At 42.9% G+C, this 20,965-nt stretch overlaps 1 long non-coding RNA gene across 7 annotated transcripts in view; it reads left to right on the top strand.

The window, feature by feature from the left end:
- LOC121486904 overlaps positions 1 to 20,965 on the top strand; it is a 140,658-nt gene that overhangs the window by 100,717 nt on the left and 18,976 nt on the right. For 5 of the 7 annotated variants that reach the window (XR_005986766.1, XR_005986764.1, XR_005986760.1 and 2 more), the window contains one exon: positions 3,809 to 3,880. This is a non-coding gene — a long non-coding RNA (uncharacterized LOC121486904). Of the gene's footprint in view, positions 1 to 1,531; positions 1,679 to 3,808; positions 3,881 to 20,965 lie in introns of those variants that run through there. The other 2 variants (XR_005986765.1, XR_005986761.1) reach the window with 2 other exon arrangements.

Raw genomic sequence — 20,965 nt, 5'->3', positions numbered from 1 at the left:
CCAAAAATCTTACTTCATTTCCTCCAGGCATTATAAAAATCTCAGCATGATTTTAATACTTGGTGCAGTAGCATGATAGCAGTGTCTCTGTAGCAAAAATCAAAAGCAAGCTTAAAGAAAATACTTTTCTGACATATTTACAGCCAAAATGTCATGCACAAACTTGTTTATACAAAGTTTGTGGCAAATTCCATGCAAGATAATGAAAAACAGGACTAGGATAAGGACAGTGCAAATAAGGAGAGATAACTATAAGAGAAACTTAGTGCATCTGATAGACAAATGTCATTGTCTAAATGTGGAGAATGACCAGATTAAAGACTTTTAAGGCTGACATCAATCTCTGGGAAAACTTTAGGGTAGGTGTTTAAATAAACAGGCTGTGACCCATTGGAAAAGAAATGTTTCCTGGATTCTAATATGGATTCAATGAACAAGATGTTTTAAAATACCTGTATTTTTTTGCCATTAGGGTTAGGGTAAACTAGAGGTAGATCAAAGCTATTGTGACTCAATTTTGATAGACCATTTGGCGAAAAGCCCTGGTTATCCCTATGGGTAAGAAATTGATAGGTAAACAGGGATAGCTGTGTCACTTAGATAAACCAGGAGGTTAAACAACCGTCAGAGATGTTGTTTAATGCCACCTTATCACCTGTCAGAAGTCTCTAGCAAAGCTTCTCTAGACTCCTTTCTTAGTCCTGTGCCCTTTACCATTTTTGTTTTTGACAGATGGCAAAACAAAGTTAATACATTTTTAGATGCATCAGTGTTTGATTGGACATTTCCAATGTTTAAGTGCTACAGTCAAAAGCCCAAATAATCACAAGACGAAGACTGAAGCCAATAATGTATAGAGAATTTGAATTACTGCGTTGCACACCTGAAACTACTGTAACCTTATGTGTCAGCTATACTAAAAAATAAACAAAAAAATTAGTACTTTGTACAAGCAGGTAAGAATAAAATAAATAAAATAAAATAAAATAATAAAATAAAATAAAATAAAAGACAATCAATGTATTCCACTATATCAACAAGCTAAAGAACAAAAATTTAAAAAAGATATATCCAAGGGACAGAAAGTAGGAAGATAGATTGATATTCTGGGCTCATAAACCCTAGGTGTAATCTTTCCCATTTTAAGGCTAGATTTTTAAGAGAAACTTTCACTCACTATGATTCAGTCAGAGAAGGTATATTTGAAGGTCAATGAATTGGAAACAAGTTCGCATGAAAAACAATCCAGGCATGGTCAGCCCCAATGAGCTGTTGTGAGAGGGGAACAGACTGGCTCCATGGGATTGCTTTAGAAAGCTAAAAGAAGTGAAATTTTGATTCTACAAGCTGGACAACTTCCCAACAATTAGAACAGAGAACAGTGGGGGGTGGGGGTGGGGGGAAAGGGGAGGGCTTGCTGGCGGGGCAGCAGGGCACCATGGATCTCTGAGCCCCCAGAGAAGGTATTCAGTAAGGCTACACTAATCACCTGCTTTCCACGCCTGGCCCAACCCTATCTCACAAAAGGAGGACTCTAAGCCTGAATGGATTCCAAGAAGAGCAAACACGGGATCTTTGGCCAGGTCAGTATTCAACAAGCATTAGCAGATACATGCAGAGGCCATGTCCTGGTCTAGCCCGGGGTCCCAGCACTCAGGCTGCTAACTATCTAACACAGGTGAGAATAGATTGAAGAACCTTTTTATTCTAAATACAGCTATGTTTCTTACTGGATTGCTTTAAAATCCATTTGATCCTAACGACATAGCACTTTATCCATGATCCTCTTAGGACCTCAGTTGCCAGGTCTCTTTTTTGAAAAAAATTATTTTTACTTTTACTGTCATTGTGTCCTTGCAATTTCCAGAATTTCAAAATGAGATGCTCTAAAGTTGTTCACTGAGCATATTATTCATAATGTCTGTTCTATCTCAGTTGATAAGATTTTGGTAAATTCACAATAAAATGCACTTAAAAGCTTGGTTGTTGATATAATATTTTAAAAACTCAAGAATTATGTAAGTGAGGGGTGGAAAAGGATAATTTGTATTAGAAGCCAAGAGTAAGTGGATTTTGCTTTATTCATTTTCTTTGGGTTTCCTAACAACCATGGCAAGAGGAAAATTAATAGATTATATAGATGCTATTATCTGTTTTTATGAGCACATTTATTTTTCAGGATAGAGAAACATTTGTATCTTTGGCACTGAACTCAAATGGAATATACCATATTAATATTATTTCAAAGTGTTTAAACAATATAACGGACCATGTGTATTTTTTTATTGAGATAAAATTGACACCAATAAAATATATTTAAAAAAGAGATAAAATTGACATATACCATTAATCTCAGGTGAACAACATGGTGACTCAATATTTGTATATATTGCAAAATGAGCACCACAATAAGTCTGGGTAACATGCATCACAACACATACTTAGAAAATTTTTTTCTTGTCATGAGAACTTTTAAGATCTCTCTTAAAAGAAAAAAGGATCTTCTCTCTTACAACTTTCAGATATGCAACACAGTATTATAAACTATAGTCAGTGTGCTGTACATTACATCCCCAGGACTCACTTATTTTATACCTGGGAGTTTCTATATTTGACTCCTTTCACCATTTTGTCCCCAACCCCCAACCTCTGGCAACCACCCATCTGTTCTCTGTATCTGCAAGGTTGTTTGTTTTTGTTTTTTTAGATACCACATACAAGTGAGATCAAACGGTATTTGTCTTGCTCTGACTTACTTCACATAGCTCTCAAAAGTCCATCTGTATTGACCCAAATGGCAAGGTCTCTTTTAAAGGACTTGGCTCGGGGCACCTGAGTGGCTCAGTGGTTGAGCATCTGCCTTCAGCTCAGGGCGTGATCCTGCAGGTCCTGGGATCAAGTCCCACATTGGGCTCCCTGCATGGAGCCTGCTTCTACCTCTGCCTGTGTCTCTGCCTCTCTCTCTCTCTCTCTCTCTCTGTCTCATGAATAAATAAATAAAATATTTTTAAAAATAAAAATAAAGGACTTGGCTCACTGTCATCAGCTTGGGCTGTGTGGAGCAGTTATATAAATTTAGCTGTACTAAATTCTGGATACATGTTCTTTATCCACCTGTTATTCTCTTCCCAAAGATCATTAATCTTCTTTACATTATTTTTATTCTTAACAATACATTTTAACTAATGCATCTTCTTGGGAGTCATATTTTAAAAGGCTGAAGAGGTAGCCTACTTGAAAGTGTTTATTATTTTTGTTGTATGCGTGGAGAATGAGAACTTTATATCTGGAAGAAAAAAAAAAAGAACTATCTTTTTTTGTTCTCTTACTTCTGGGCACCCTGGGGTTTAAGGCATGCAGTGAGAATCTGCTTTGAGTTTCCTGCCAAGCCAATCGTCACCACATTAATGTTCAGCTCAATGTTTCCCGCTCTGTCCAGGCAGGCAAATAGCCTGGGTAGAAGAGCTTAATCTTTTTGGTTTTATTCTAAAACCTTCTCTTTTTCATCCAAATGTATTTTCCCAAACGGCTGGGAAAAGCCCCATGCTCTGTCCTTGAGAAGCACAAGGCCATATGCTGCTCATCTGCTCCTAGCAAGGGGGAGTGAGCTGCCACCCTGGGGGCTGGGATCCTGGCATCCTGTACTGGCCCAGAGAAAGCCACCTGGTATGTGCAGGAAAAGCCTTGGCCCATGAAAGATTCATGCAAGGATCCTGATAACTGCCTAGCTGGGAGTCGTCCTTAGCACGGAGATCTTCTGAAATTCTTTTACTTGCATCTGAACCTGATTTTTTTACTCTCTCTGCAGTGTCACCTCCCACTGCCAAATGAGGCCACCGTTGCATGCCCCTGACTCCTGAAATGAAATTGCCACTGATGTGTAAGTGATGCCTTTGTAGCCATGAAAAAGAGTGAAGAGATACACAGATGATTGATTGCTTATTCCTTCATAGACTTTTCTCACCTGAAATGTTGAAGTCAGTTTTCTTGCGTGCCTAGCATAGACTAGTTTCCTGCTAAATGGTTGTTTCCAGGGACACTTTATCCCTACAGCTGATACCAGGGACACTTTATCCCTACAGCTGATACAACATATCACAAAAGGCAACCTGAGGCAGTTCAAGCAACTTTTCTCATTTCCCTCTCTGGTATACCAGAGTCCTGGCTGTGGAAAGCAGCAGGAAGAAGCGAAGCAGTTTTGAATACAAAATGCCTCCCAGGGACATCTTTATTTCAATTTTCCCCTAATGAAGCCGAATTCTGATTGCTGGTAATGTCATAATACGTCATCATTGAAAGAATCAATGAAGTTTCCTTTTCCTTCTGGAGCCTTAAGAATATTAGATTTTTCAAAAGTAGAGCACACTGTGGGATCTTAAAACTAAGTCATTAGACTTGCACTGGCTCATTTAATCAGACTGTCCACTCCTAAATTATAGTCTGCAATTGAGTAGATAATGAAACTGGGCACTTTCAACAAAAAGGTGGGATCAATATACTCATTTGTGTACCAAGCATTGAAATCAATATTTGCTTGCTTGAGTCTTTCAGTTCACTGAAAATTATACCTACTTACTTTCTGCTTTCTTATTTCTCTTTCAGTCTGATCTAAGCTTTAGTAAGACTTAGACCCTACGATGTCATCACTAAAGGGAAGCTAGACCATACGCCCACAGCAGGATCATGAGATGGCCAATCCAAACAATATAACAGTGCATAATAATGTAGTATGCACTTGCTTTGGTTATGTCATGTTCTTTATTTACCCTTATGGGAAAGTTTTAACTAGGCAATGGAACAGTTATCTGGAATATTTACCGAACTACCCAACATTCTAAGAGGATAGCTCAAAAAGAACAAAAGTGAGTCTTTATCCCTTTAGCCCCACCCTCCCTAATTCCAAACATAAATACATTTAGAAAGAAATATTTGTGCTTATGCATACACAAATAAACACACACGCGCTTCAAGTCATTGTGACTGGCTGGCCTGCAGGATCAGTTCTCCTAGTAGGAACAACCCGCCCTGCTAAGTACCACATCTGTTTGCAACCAGGAAGAGGGAAGAATTAGTAAAAGGGAGTCTCTGGGGACGAGGAACAAGGACAGTGGAGGAGAGGAGACCCATGGCATATGTTTCCTTCTCCCTTTGGACTGAGTTTCAGCATCTATATCAGAAGACACAAGCCAATAAGGTGAGCCAGCTGTTTTCATGGAAGATTCTTGGAAATTCTGGGCAAGACAGAGATGGAGGGAGCTACTTTCTTATATAGTGTGTTTAAGATGCCAGGCATCAGCAGAGGTGCTCTGGGGCCTGTATGACATCAGGAATGGCAGGGAGATGGGAAGAGGGCATTTCTTCCTACCTAGAATCCAGAAGTGGTCCAGTATCCCAAGGACTGGCTGTTGGCAAGCTTCGTGAGTTCATTCTCTTGGCCTTTTTTAACTGAAACTGTTAAAAAACAAAATTCAATGAGTAAATGTGAAGACCTAATTGGCTTTATTAGATGATTTATTAGATGATTCATGATTTGGGCAGTATCCCATCTAGCAAGTAGAGGGGAGCTCTACTGAACTAAGAAAGGCTTTTAAAGGCAGAGAGAAGCTGTCTAAAAAAAAAAAAGAGGAAAGGAATTAATTAGCAGAGTGCCTTGTTTAGGCAGGGTTGCCCTTCTAAGGGGAGTGAAAGGAGTCTATGAGTAAATTTCCTAGTATTGACCAGAAATCCCCTGTTGTCTGGTGAAAGGTTACATTCCTGGAGAGTTGCAACTATTCAGTTAGATTAACTATTCAGTCTTGGTTTACTGACCCCACTTGAGGCCTGTTGTTTTCTTTTTCACATCACCATGCACAGGGGCGTGATGAGAAATTGTCAAGTGCATTCATGGACAGCAGACAGGGAGGACCAACAACCTGCATGCTTCATCTCGAGGCTGCAGGAGGCAGTGTGGTTTCCGGAGGCATAGCAAATGTAACCCTGAAATCCTGAAAACAGGTAACTAGGCGTCACTTCGAAAATGAGGGAGTTTAGGGGCACTTGGCTGGCTCAGCTGCTAGAGCATGTGACTCTTGATCTCGGGATTGTTAAGTTTGACCCCTGCATTGGGTATAGAAATAACTTTAAAAAAAAAAGAAGAAAAGAAAAAGAATGAGTTATTTGAACAGATGAAAGTTTGCAGTCATTGTGATTTTCCCATAAATGTGCATGGCCTGGGGAGACCAGGCAATCTTAAGAGATACACCTTCACACAAATATACATCCCTACCCACACACACACACACACACACACACACACACACACAAATGCATGTTTACCTATAGGAATATATTCACTTTTTCATGCCTGCATTCATGGACAAGTTTATTCTAAGTGGCTATTTTTATGTATAGCATTGCGCTAGGAATTTCACAGAATATATGGAAAGTTGAAAACTGACTTCGGCTCAATATGGCAAATGGGCCACAAATGTTTTTCTCCTTTCTCTACCAAAACCCTGTTAAAATGAAGTGTGCAGAACTTTCTAGGGTTATTATCCCCAAAGAGCAACAAGAACGGGAGAGGTAACAAAAGTCTAGGCAAGAGCTGCACTCAGCTTTGGAATCCAAAAGAAGCATGGATGATTGGAGGTGGAGTATGGCATGGCAATCCTTCCAGAGGGAGGTCCGCTGAGAGAGAGGAAGTGAACCCACAGTGCTCATCAACTAGAGGGGCCATGCAGGGGACAAGAGGCTGGAAACAAAGGACTTGACCTTACAAGCTGTTGGCCATCTCCAAGCCCCCACCTTAAAGAGTCCTCCTTCTTCTCTGCAAGGGATGAGAGCTGACTTTCTTACCCCCCCCCTTTTTTTAAGACTTTATTTATTTATTCATGAGAGACACAAAGAAAGAGACAGAGACACAGGCAGAGAGAGAAGCAGGCTCCCAGCAGAAGCAGAAACAGAAGGAGGGCCCGATGTGGGACTCGATCCCGGGACTCTGGGATCATGCCCTGAGCCGAAGGCAGAGGCTCAACCGCTGAGCCACCCAGGTGTCCCAGAGAGCTGACTTTCTAGGAGAACTATACTGGAGACACCAAGGACTCTGATGCTCGGTAGAGAGGGATGCAGATGAAGCCATAGGCAGAACACAGAGAGGTTCAGTGAGCATCTCCGTGCTGCCCCGAGAGAACCTCATGCCTTCCTCCCAGCCTGCTCCCCAGTGAGTACAGCCAGAATGTGCCGAGTTGTCCCTTGTGGGGAGAAAGTGCCCACCTACTGTGATTCAGCCCCCAGTGCTAGCTCCCGCTCGTGCCTGTCCTCCCATAGAAAGCCCGCCAGTGGAGAAGCCCCCACACATACCTGGGCCTCCCGGTCAGCTTCTCGTGACTTGCCCATGAATAGGAATGGACACTTAAGGACCATGAACATTTGGAGAAAGTCTCACACCTAAAGGAGAAAACCTCAAACATCAGCATATGCAAAGTAACTTGGACGAGACAGGCAGGATTGCAAAAAGAAGAAAACTGAAACAAATTATAATGAGTAGCCAGAGATCTAATAAGAAGATACTGTATCCAGAAAATAAAAACAAGGTGCTAGGAAAATCCGCAGGAAAATGAAGATAAAAGGCTGGCTAAATCAAGGCTCTGATGTCAAAAATGTCCTGCCAGCCTGAGCTCGCAGACCCCACACCTTACAGTGGGAGGCACTTCAGGCTCCTTGCTCTCAGCTTTTGTCTGGGTTCCATGTTCCACCCTCTGTACCAAATACTGAGGCTGCTGGGCAGGGATGGGGAGCCAGTGCAGGATCAGGGGAGCAGGGAAGGGGCAGCTCAGTCTGGGGTTGGGGGCGCTTTCACTAGTGTTTCTGGTTTGAGACTGATACTGCTGTCTGCTTCTAGGAATTCCAAAACCCAGACGTTCCAGATGCTTGTATAATCTTCTGGGCCACAGTTCCAAAGTGTTAGATCTCTATAATAACGCCACCCAAGTGGCAGCTGGGTGGTTCAGTGGTTGTGATCTGGGGTCCTGGGATTGCGTCCCAGATCAGGCTCCCTCCAGGGAACCTGTTCCTCCCTCTGCCTATATATGTCTCTCCCTCTCTCTGTGTGTGTCTCTCATGGATGAATAAATAAAATCTTCTTTTAAATTTATTCATTCATGAGAGACACACAGAGAGAGGCAGAGACATAGGCAGAGGGAGGAACAGTTTCCCTGGAGGGAGCCTGATGTGGGACTCGATCCGGGGCTCCAGGATCACTCCCTGAGCCAAATGCAGACGCTTAACCGCTGAGCCACTCAGGCATCCCTGAATAAATAAAATCTTAAAGTAAAATAAAATAAAATGCTACCCAAGCCAAAATTAAAGCCACTAGTCAAAACAAAACAACAACAACAACAAAAGCCTTGATCTGATATCTGGATGTTACTTGTTTTTATTCACCTATTGTCACAATAATGCAGCATAACAAATTCCTCCAAATGTAGTGGCTTCAAACAGCCCCAGTTCATTCTTGTGTTCACTGGGCAGGGGTTGGGCTGGGCTAGCCCCTGGCTTGGGGTTCCAAGCTTTTCTGGGCTCCGGTCTGTTCCCTCAGCATCTGAAACTTCTTCAAGCAGCAGCCACCCAGGACATAGGATCTGCTCCACGTCCTGCATCCCGGGGCCCAGGCTGAGGGTGCAGCTGAAGAGTACACTCTGGGAACACTCTTCCCTGGAGAGCCAGAGTAGAAGTCAAACCAAGACAGCACATTTCAAGTTTCTGCTCACATCTTTCCCACTGATGCCTCACTGGAACAGCAAGTGACAGAATCACATCCAAACCCGAAGTGCAGGGAAGTGAATCTACTCAGCTAGAGGTCGGGGTAATGGCAAGTGTGTGGATTTCCACATTACTACTACTACAGAGTGAAGAATTCCGGTCAATGGTGTGATTTACTGCCATCGGCCCCAGTTATTCACACACACCCTCACATTCAAAATACCCTCACCTGTGTCATGGACACACACCACAAACATTTCATCCAATCTCAGCATCTGCTGCCGCATCTGATTCTCATCAAGTTCAGGTACATACCTGCACACATGCAATATACTGTGATGGGACAGGACGATCCCTACAATCAACAGGCCCCTTTGAAGGCTAGAGAGTGGAAGAAGATCACCGGCTCCCCGAGATTCTAGGGTCCAACTAGGCTGATGCTGCCCGGAGCTGTAGCAGGGACTCCATGGTTCGTGGTTCTGCCCTCTGAGCTTCTGTTTGTTTCTATCGAACACCTTGTCCATCTCTGAAGAGGGCGCTGGAGACTTTGCCCTGGTTGACAGTGAGCTGTTTCTCAGCCTCTGCCTGTATTAGCTAAAGCACTCGAGAGAGACAGAAGTGATGGTACGTGTGCATTACACATACGCGGCATGGGGTGGCATCATGCATGTGGAAGAGTATCTGTCTCCTAGACTATCTGTAATGATTAAATATTATATGTATTATATATATATATATATATATATATACCTGTGTAGATAAAGACAGAGAGATTTTTTATAAGGAATTGGCCTGCATGACTATGGAGGCTGAGAAGTCCTAAGATCTGCAGTCAGCGAGCTGGAGAACCAGGACAGCAAACAGTGCGGCTCCATTTCAAATGTTGGCAGGCTTGAGACCCAGGAAGAGCCAATGTTTCAGTCCAAGTGTGAAGGCAGGAAAAACCCTAATGTCTTAGATGTCCCAGCTTGAAGGCAACAGGCAGGAAGAGTTTCCTTTACTGGTGGAAGATCAAGCTTTTTGTTCCATTCAGGGCTTCAACAGATTGGAAGAGGCCCACTCACGGGTGGCGGTGGGGTGGGGGGTATGGGATGGGGAAAGTCTGCTTTAGTGAGCTTACTGATTCAATGCTAATCTCATCCGGAAAAAGGATCACAGAGACACTCAGAGTAATGTTTGACCAAATGTCCGTCTGTACACCTCGTGACCCAGTCAAGTCGACACGCAAAGTTAGCACGCTGCCTGTCGAAAGTTGGGGAATAAGAGGTCATTTTATATCTCTACCAGTCTCAGTCTCTTTTTTGCCCAGGGGCAAAGGGCAAAACCCTTTTGGCAGGGTTTTTGCCAGCATAGCTCTCTGAAAATGTGGGTTTTCTGTGAAAGGGATTCCAGTCAACTGCGTGTGGCAAAAGGCACACCCATCATGCCTTGCAAGAGATGCCTCTTTCCAGACTTAATTATGGGTACTTCTGTGGAATCACATGCACAATTTTCCCACTCTTTCTGTGTTTCCATTTGTTCCACTGAAGGGGCCTACAGGCTGTCACTTTAATCCTTTTAAATGTCTTACCAAAGAGAACCTCATCTCAGGCAGACCCTTGAGGTGCTTTTTCCTCCAATGCTGTGTCACGTTAGTAGCACCCTAGATTTGGTCTTTGCCCTGAGGCGCTATTATGATGGCCCAGCCTTAATTTTGTGAGAAACTGTTTCATTTTACAATCTGCCCCACAATTCCAGACTCACCTAAAATCTCCTGCAGTTCTATTTGCAACTGGCAAGCTATTTTCTGAACACGATTCCTCTTCTGGTAGGGCCTTACCGTGTGCATCTAGTAGCAACCAGTTCCTGCTTTCAATATTCTTGCGAACCTCCTCACCCAAGATCAAAAGTTCTATAGGGACATTTCCTATTTTCCAAATTATCACAAAGTAATTTGATCAAATGCTTTCCCACTCCAGAATGTGGGTTACTGTTTGTTTGGCTTCCTATAATAGTTTCCTTGGTCTTGGCCACTTGTTACAAAACTAATTCCACAAATTTGAGGTTCTTGTTATGGCAACACCTCATTTTTGGTATTAGCAATTATTGCCAAAGTGATGCATAAAAAAAGTCTCAAAACTCACTTTCTGAAAAAACCATAATACGCTTTCACAGTTTCAGATCGGTGGATTGGTTGGACTGCAGGCTCTGGGCTCCGAGGGGTTTAGGTTTGCTCCACATGCCTCTCATACTTCTTGGACTGGCAGCACCAGGCATGTGGGTCTGCTTCCTATGTCCCATTCTCAGTTGCGGGCTGAGGGCAGGTGGGTGCTTGGGACACAGTCTACTCAAGGTGAGTCACCATAGCACGTGAACCAAGTCCAAAGACACAAGCATATTTTAACTCTGTTGGAGCCCCGCTCACTAACATCTCATTGGCCAAAGCAGGTCATATGGCAAAATTCAAAGTTAGGGGCAAGGCAGTAACTCTGCCAACCTTGAAGCGAGGGTCGTTGTGACGAATACTATTAATACAGGTGCAATAACTACTTATACAGCACATTTTTAACCCTATTGATGATTTCCATGTGGTTCTGCCCATGCTCACGCTCATCCCCCAACCATTGTGTTCCACAGGCCTCTCTGAGGGATCTGCAAGTGTCCCTCCTAGTGCCCCGGGCCATCCCCACCTCTGTGCCATCTGTGTTCTACCCGGTGAGATTAGGAGTATTGTCATTCTCCCAGACTGGGAGCACTGTGGCTCCCTTCCAACTGCTAGGTTGCTGAGAACCAGGAATCTTGTGTCTGCAGGGACCGATCAATCTTGTGTCTGAGGTCCCTTTGCCCTCAGCTACATCTGCCTGTCTCTGCTTCTTTCTGCCCCCAGAACGGCCCTGGCTGGAAGATCCCTTCCTTGCTCATTCTGCTCAGATTCTCCCCTGCTCATGCCCCTCCAGGTATGCTGTTCCTCATGTTCATGCCTCTCCTTGAAAGACAGATGTGCTGGAGCCCTGATGTCTAGAGCCGTCTCCCACTGTGACTCTTAGCAGAGCCTACATGTTGTCTCTGGATCCCGGGCCAGCTGACCGCAAGCAGTCAGATCTAAAAAAAATCAAAACGCAACGCGTTATCTCTCTGTATCTCTAATATTTGACGCAACAAATTTCCCAACCGTTCTTGACGTTCACCACACCCACTGTACTCCTGCCCTCTGGGTGGCCAACCTTCCATCCCTGTCAGTTTCCTGACAAGCCCCACCCAGATCTCGTTTTTCAAGTTCAATAGGTCCGAAGTGGTTGACTCACTATGGAATGAAAGTCACTATTTACCCAGCAAAGGCCATACTTTTGCTTTCAACACTTCAGGTGCATTTTCAGAAATTTATTGAATTGCTTAGGTTGTTCTAGCAAAGGATTTTGGATTTTCTAAAGATAAGGGATCTGAAGTCTCCTTTCCCTGGAAAATAGCTAATTATAGCCCTAGAGCATTCGAGAACAATCTTAAAAACATAGTGTGTGTATTGAGGTAAACAGTGATAAGATCATTACAGGAATGAAGACAGGCAATGGTGACAAAGGTACATCTCCAGTAGAATTGAATAGTGCCCTGAGTGGAGAAGAGCAGATATTTCTTGGATGTGATTCAAATATTGTTTTGTGTCCAGAGGGCAAGCGCAGCAGGTGTCAGGTTAATAAAGCTCAGGGCTTTTGTGATTCATAGTATGAGAACAAACACATTAGCCAATTGTTATCTTCCCTACTGAGTTCAGCACAGCCATTGACCTTGGTATTGGGGGAACCTGAAGCTAATGTCATTTGGGCCACCTCCTAAGAAAACAATTACAAAATTAAGTACAAAAATGAATTTTTAAAAAATGCATAAAGTTCATAACACATTACAGAGCCTGGAGAATTCAGTCCTCTTTCTTCTGAGATCTCTTTTGGTTTACCAGAAATTCTTACAGAGAAGTGCTTTCTCATTGCAACTTGGCTTTTCCTTTGCACCTAGAACATTCTAGGGCTCCCAACAGCTCCCAAGAATTATCAGCCTGGGCAAGGGAGAGTCTTAAGCTTAAGATTTATAGGCTTCACAGGAAATCTGCTTCTAGTCCAGAGCACAAACATGACCAAGATACCCCTGCCAGGGTCCATGCCTTAATATCAGGCCTGGCTTTATGGGTGTGCAGCCTGGACAGCTACCCATGCATGCTTTAATGGCTCAGCTGTCTGGCACCATCTAGAAACTCTTAACTTTTTATTTCCATTGGTATTTGTGGGGGAAGTCTTTGAGACAATGGAGCATGTGTGTAAGCAGGAAATGTGTGTGTCTGCCTGCATTCTCCATCACCTTATGCACATACAGCCCTCACGATGCCCCCATAAGCGCAGAATTCTGGTGGATCTGTGACGTGTAGGAGCTCAGAGAGACTCAAAGTGAGTACAAGGGAAGGATGTTATGTTTATACTCAACACAGTAAGTAAGCCACAGGAGGCCATGCTTTCTGTTCAAATCACACAACTCACTTTGAACATGGAAAGAATACAATGGCATTCTAAGAGACCCAAGTGACCCCTGTATGAGCCAACCACTCATGCCAAAAATGAAAGAGAAGGGAAGGGAGAGTGGGGGCAAATATAGTCCTTTTTCATTTTTGTCCTAATTCATTCATTAGTAAGTGATGCAGAGTGTTGGTAGAAAGTATGCTTCCCAAGAAGTGAAAGAGAAAACAGTTCGGTGAGTTTCATGCATTGTCCCCACTGTTCTGGGAAAAACAAAATACATATGTATATATATAAGCTACAAATTGTGAATTGTATAATTTTGGTGATTTTGCATAGGAGTTAAATGCTTACATTTGCATTTGAAACTGGCAGTGTGCAACATAAAGATGAAGGGTAAAATTCATGCTAATAACTTAAAATTAATTTTTATTACTTGGAATGATATTAAATAGCAAATAAAAACATACCAGGATGACTTGAGAGAGATTATATGAGATTATATTTTATGAGGTTATATGAGATTATATGATTTTACTACATCTAGTGGCACTTCTTCCCTGTTGTTTTTTGACTGAAGGATCCTACATTTTTATTTTGCCCTAGACCTCATAAATTTTATAGCCATCCCTCCTTCACATGGATGGGTATTGTTCCTACAAGGACTTTGTGAGTAAAGCTGCATTTTTCTTTTCAAATGCTTTGTCTACAGCAGTCAACAGGACAACAGAAAGATTGTGATTTGTAATGGACTGGAAGAAACTACTTTTACTTTAGATCCAAGATAGCAGGAAAAATATGAAGACATGTTAGTGTGTAATGTAGGACTAATACTTATTGGCTGACAAGCTGATTTATTTATTTATTTCTACCCCAATTTCTAACTCCTATTTTCCATGGAGTATTAGAACATTAGTCTCTAAATTTGCATTTAAATGGGATTTATTTCTTTAATGTTAAGATCATGCTTACTACATAAATTATGGTGCATTTATAAGATGCTTAATTATCTAGAAATTAAAATGGAATTTCTTAAACTAGTTAATGACATGGAGGGAAAATTTGGATAGAAGTTTCTAAGTATAATGTTGTCCTCACTTGAGAAAAAAATGTATGTGCATTAAAAATATTGGAATAAAAACATCAGGGTACTTTTTTCTCTCTGTAGCTTTCTATTTTTTTAAGTACTCTTTAATGATCATGTATTTATTTTATAATCAGAAAAAATTTCAGCAGCATCTTATACATCTTTGTATTCTTGACACTTAGCTGCTACCTAAGACAGGATGAGCATTCATTAATTCATCAATGAACTTGAATTACCCTAATTAACAAGCAAGAAGTTTTGAAGCTCACCAAACTCCTGTATATATTGATAAAGTAGGAAGTCTTAATAGTGAGTCTTGATATAAATATTCAAATACTCTCCCCACCACTGGACAGTCTTTCTGCAGAAAATCTTGCCTTGTTTTACATTACCAAAAAAACAAAAAAAACAAAAAAACAAAAAAAAAAGAAAAGAAAAGAAAAAAGGATCCTTTCAACTTTCTACTCTGTACCCTGAGAAAAAAGATCTTTCTACTACCCTACCCCCTTCCTTCTCTCTTTGTCAAGAAAGCTTGCCCCTCCAGAGCCAGTGAGCAGCCTGCTGGCTTCATCCAGGACATTATTCTACCAATTAACCCCCTCTTTGCTGCACCTACTTCTCCACAGTCTCCTCCACAGGATATCTGACTTCTAGCACCTTTGCAAAATGGTATGTCTTCCCAGACACTCCTTTTATGTTATTCCTTCCCACCAGGGGGAACCTTCCAGAAAGGAAGCATAGTCTATATTTGCTATCTCTACTCACTCAACTCACTTTTTGCTCCTCCACTCACTGCAATGTGACTTTGCTCCAACCTTCCATGGAGACAATTCTTGCTAAAGTCACTGGTGAACCCATGACTGTCCAAACTGAGAACCTCGGGGAGAACCACATGCCTACTCCTATCTTGCTTTTAGCACTTGTTGGGATCCTCTCCTGGAAGTTCACTCTCAGCATTGCCTGCTCTCTGGCTCTCTCTGATCTAGTTCTTCTCTGTTCCCTTCAAAGCTGCCTTTTCTCTACCTCCTACATTAAGATTGTACAACTAATATATGTGTCTAAATGTACATGTTAGGGGCAGCCCCGGTGGCGCAGTGGTTTAGCACCGCCTGCAGCCTCGGGTGTGATCCTGGAGACCCAGGATCAAGTCCCACATCGGGCTCCCTGCATGGAGCCTGCTTCCCCTCTTCCTGTGTCTCTGCCTCTCCGCCTGCCCCTCTCTCTCTCCGCCTCTAAGTAAATAAAAAAATAAAAGTTAATGTACATGTTATAAGGTTTTTTTTAAGAATTTATTTATTTGAGAGAGAGAGAACATGAACAGGGGCGGGGGTGTTAGGAGCAGAGGGAGAGGGAGAAGCAGACTCCTGTTGAGCAGGGAGCCCAATGCAGGGCTCAATCCCAGGACCCCGGGATCATGACCTGAGCCGAAGGCAGACACTTAACTGACTGAGCTACCCAGGGGCACCATAAATGTGCATGTTAAGCAACACAGATCAAGCTGAAGTTCCTTCTAACAAACCACTTCAATATGCCTGTCCCATGCCACTGTTACTTTCTATGCTTCCCAGGGTAGGGAAGGAAGAGAGCCTGTGGCTTTGATGGACAGCCTGAGAGCTATTTACAAAAATGAAACAATTAGCAAAACACCAAATCAAGGGGTTAACAAGCATTTTATCTTGTCCTTCATCTCAAAATCTAATTAATCATTCTTTTGATTACTGAAATGAGCCACAGAGGTATGGGTTATGGTTCCTGCTCCATTTACATCACCTGGTTTTTAACAAGATGACTCTGCTTCTTCATAGTGGCTTTAAACACATCCATATGAAGGCCAGAGATCTGTGCCAGGTCTGCGGTGTTCACATTCTCTCTGAATCCATTGTTCCTCTTAAAACATTGTCCATTATCCACCTCCAGCCAACAGATAAATAAGTTCAATAATAAAAAAGGAAGCAGGGAACAGGTTTCTCCCATAATTGGAAGAACGCTGTGAGCAAGATAAACGATCTGGAGTGACTGCCACTGGGATTTATAGCAGAGAGTCTGCAATTATTTAGAGAGAGAAATTGCATGTTTATAAAATCCGGGCAGAGAGAGGTACAGAGGAGGGACTCTGGGTAGGGAGGAGTGATGGTATGCACATTCTCTGTCAATTGGCCCGCAAACCCTGCGCAGCCCTCAGCTTTCCCCAGGGGCCCCGGCTTCTGATTACTGCTATGACAGCCATACTCTGCCTGCAGTGACGGGGAACAACACCCGGATCTGTGTGACTGCTATAACTATGGTCACAATGCATCTTAGTAATCCATTGCTTAAGCATATGCACCTTATTAAAAGGATGCCTGGGGGCGCAGGGGTGGCTCAGTCAGTTAGGCAACCAACTCTTGGTTTGGTTCAGGTCATGATCTCAGGGTTGTGGGATCAAGCCCTGCATCAGGCTCTGCACTCAGCATGGAGTCTGCTTGAGAATTCTGTCTGTTTGTCTGTCTCTTTCTGCCTTTCCCCTCTCGCAGGCTGGTTCTCTTTCTAAAATAAATAAGTCTTTTAAAAAAGAAGAAGGAGGAGGAGGAGGCCTGATACTCTTCTCCTAAGACTCCCTCCTTCCTGCTCCAAACCCCAGGGAGGTTTGGTCGAAATATGGTTGGTCTTCTGATTAACTCAAGTGGGAGGAATGGTGGCATCCATGGGATGGTCCTGGGGGTGTGGGGGCAGTGGGATAGTACAACAGGGAGCCAAGGTACTCTCTCTTAGTTCACACTTACACACATAGGTGTATTCACACTGACACACAATGTTCTCCAAAGCATGACTGCCAAGCCCAGGGATGGAGTCCAGTAGATCCTCAATACCTCTGGCCTGCTAGACTGCACCTAAACCAACCCTTAAGCCCTGGTCTTAAACCCAGGCCATCAGGATGCTTTAAAACATAGCATATTATTATAGAAAATTTGAGGTAGAGTAAGGCCAATGGATCAGGAGACTGCTGCCATTGAAAAGAGTGTTTGTTGCAGTTCCCGGGAGGAGAGGATAGGCCATGCCATGTGGGAGGAGTCCATGCCATGGGGAGGAGTTACACAGGGAAGCACCAGAGTCAGTCGGGAGGCAGAAGACAAGAGAGGGCTGTGGGCATGAGCCTTTACCTGTGGTTTCTGTGGGAAGGAACAGGTGCAGCAGGGTAAGCAGATTTAGGACTCGCTGGTTTGAATAATTTCAGGGCTGTAGGGCATGGAGGCTGTTCCTAGCTGTCTGGTAGCTGGCCCTGGGTGATTAGGGCAAGGGGACAGTGGCTCAGAATGTGAGAGCCTAAAAAAGGAAAGTAGTTGGTGCATGGGCCTCAGACTGGTTAGTTTATATCTGAAAGGTGATTTATTTATCTTTAGGAATTGGCTGACCCTGGGAGGGACAGTCTTTCCAGTATCAGCAAGGAAATGCATCGGAAAACAGAAAGTAAAAGACATGGTTAATGTGCATCTTGACTCCCTCTTTCCTTGGGATCGTTTTACATCTGGCACCTTATTTTACTTTCCTGTCATTCATTGGACACACTTCAGGGCTTCCCTGCCCACTATCTACCTGACTTTGACACTCAAAAATCTGGCAGGAGCTCACCCCCTCTCACAAGGGTCCTGGATTCCTTAAGTTCTTAAAGGACAAGCTCTCATACCAAAAGGGGTGAGCTAATTTTGGCTAATACACTCAAGAAATTAAAATTCCTGGATATACCTTTATTACAATCCAGATCAAGAAAGGATATAATTCTTTGAGCTACCTTATTTTTTTTTTTTTTTGAGCACCTACCAGGTACTGCACCAACAACTGCTTCTCTTTATAATAATTCTAGACCAGACACAGATCTAAACTCTTTTGTTTCTTTTCTACTATTAAGCTAGGCAAACAGTTAAAAGAAATTCTGCTAAATACAGAGGGAAAATATTTAGACAAAGCTTAATTTTACTTAATACTTTTAGAAAGCATCATTATACACATTGTCTAATTTTATCTATCATCATAAAACTTGATGAAATAACCAGTATCATTATCCAAAATTCACAGAAAAAGAAATTGCACGTTAAGAAGTAAAGTGACATGCCAAACATCACCCTCTTTAGCTGGTTAGTATCACAACCAGGGCACAAACCCAAGTTTTCATGAAATCCAGCCTTCTTTTCATTAAGCCACTGTTCAGAAAACACAAATAGGGCAAAAATAGTTGTTTCAGAGAGTATTTCTGATTGGCTCTTGTGTATCTCTAAGGAGAAAAGAGCATAAGGATCAAGGAGCAAAAGGATTTTAAATCCATACAGACCTGGGTTCCAATCCCAACCCCGCCACTTGCTAAATGGGTGACTTTGAATAAGTTGCTTGTTCTGAGACTCAGTTTCCTCATCTACAAAATGGAAATTCTAGGGCAGTATTTTCTAGTAGCATCACTTTGAAGATAATGTACCTGCAAAGGTGTCTGGTCCAAAATGAATATGTGGTGAGTATATCAAGGAATATTATTATTATGCACAGAGAGGAATAATTTTACAGATGTTCATTTCATTCTTCAACAGACATTTATTGAATTCCAACTATATGTGAGGAACAGAGAAAGATTTTCTAAATTAAAGATAGACCATCTATAAGCATCTGACTCTTGATTTTGGCTCAGGTTGTGATCTCAGGGTTGTGGGATGGAGCTCTGAGTCTGGCTCCATGCTGGGCGTGGGGCCTGCTTAGGATTCTCCCTCTCCCTCCGGCCCTCCTCCCAATCATGTGGATGTGCTCTCTCTCTCTTTATAAAAGAGAGAGAGAAAGAGAGAGAGAAAGAAAGCATCTGTAGATGGACACGGACGTTGAAATAAGCAAATGTATAGTGTGTCTTGAGTGCCTTTGTGGTGATGTGGTGATGGCAATGGAGAGCCCATCGAACCTCAAGGATGTCAGGGAAGCTTTCAGAGAGGAGATGTACATAGGACAGAGGCAGCTAACTACTTTATAGCGTTCCTTCCTTTAGCTTGATACATCATTGAATAAAAGATAAAGTTGAGGGTTAAAAAGAATTTTTTAAACGGCAAAATTAATTTGAAAGCAGACAAATTCACTGAGTTGTCACAGAGTCACCAAGGTCCACATGAGTTATCAGAGCTTGAACTAGTGGTTGGAAACATGCCTTTTCAACCAATTTATTTTTGCTCCAAAGATAAAAATTCATGAAAATATTACCAGAGGCACACCAAAAAACATCAGAAAGCAAAACAATGCCAAAATGAGGAAAACCACCCTGTGGTGAATCTTCCCCAATTTAGCAACAAGCCCCTAGAAAATTCCAAAGTTTGGACAAAAGAACAAAAGCATAAATTATTCAAGGAACAGCATAAAAGTTAGCAAGGAATAAAAAAATGAACACCAGAAATATTTATTTTTACCAATTAATCTGTTTGGCCCATGGGTTTTTATTATTTGTTGTTGCTGTTGTTTTTAAATGAAATCCTGTTCTCTGGGCATTGTACACTGAGGAGAAAAGTAAGAAATGGCAGAAGTCAGGCAGAGGAATCAGAGGAGTGCCAGAGATTGAGGAGAAGAGGTCAGGAGAGAGATTAGAAGAAAAGGAATGGGAAAAAGCAACAGAAAGATATATGTGATTCAGACAATGAAGCAAAACTTATGGGAAATCTGCCCCCCACGCCCCACTGACTTACTGTACAAGAGAAGCCAGGTCTCACATGGCTTGCAGACAGACTTTTCTTTGCAAGTTTCACCTGGCATTTAAGTGGACACAACCGTCTCTCTGGCCACCAGGGCCTTCTGGTAGCTCATTGTCCTCACACTTTGTGGCCCTGGGGCTTGGGCCAGGGGGAGGGGGGCTCTAAAGGGCAGTGAGCTAACTCCTGAGGGACAAGCCTCAGACCCAAATAACCAGCGGCTCACTGCTGACCCAAGAGAGCCCCAGGGACTTAATGTTGAAAATCTCTTCTTGGGATCCCTGGTTGGCTCAGCAGTTGAGCGCCTGCCTTCGGCCCAGGGCATGATCCTGGAGTCCAGTATCGAGTCCCATATCGGGCTCCCTGCATGGAGCCTGCTTCTCTCTCTGCCTGTGTCTCTGCATCTCTCTCTCTGAGTCTCTCATGAATAAAAAAAGAAAGAAAAGAAAAGAAAATGTCTTCTTGCTCTATTTTTCACACAGCAATTCCTGCTGTCAGATGAAGTATGCTAACAGAGCAAGCAAAAAGTGGTAATGTCTCTGTTTCCTTGCATTTCGTGAACAGATGACAATCTATAAACAAAGCCTCTGGAAAAAATGTAGGCCATGCAGATCCCTCTTATCACTGCAGGCCTGGCAGTGAGAGTCAACCTGTGGCCAGCAAGTTTGTGTTGAACGCTTACCATGTGCCAAGTGCTGGAACAAGAGCCATAAAACTGGCCCTTTTAGCAAAAGCTGCTGGGTCCATGGATGGGGGGTGTATGCTGAGGAACAGCGGGTACAGGGGGTGTTGAGGGGGGTTTCTCACCCCAGGAGTGGTGAGGGGGGTAGCCTGGTTTGGAGGTGAAAAGTGAGTTGTGAGGCTGCTACAGGGCTCTGTGTGGGAGACCATGAGGATGAGGGTCTCAACGTGGTGGTGGTGCCCCTGGGGAGACAGTAAGGACACGTGAAGGTGGGAGAAGTAGTAGAGTTTGT

This window comes from Vulpes lagopus, chromosome 3 (genome assembly GCF_018345385.1).
Source record: "Vulpes lagopus strain Blue_001 chromosome 3, ASM1834538v1, whole genome shotgun sequence".
NCBI lineage: Eukaryota > Metazoa > Chordata > Mammalia > Carnivora > Canidae > Vulpes > Vulpes lagopus.
Note: the sequence above shows the minus strand (reverse complement) of the source record. Positions and strands in the feature narration are given on the sequence as shown.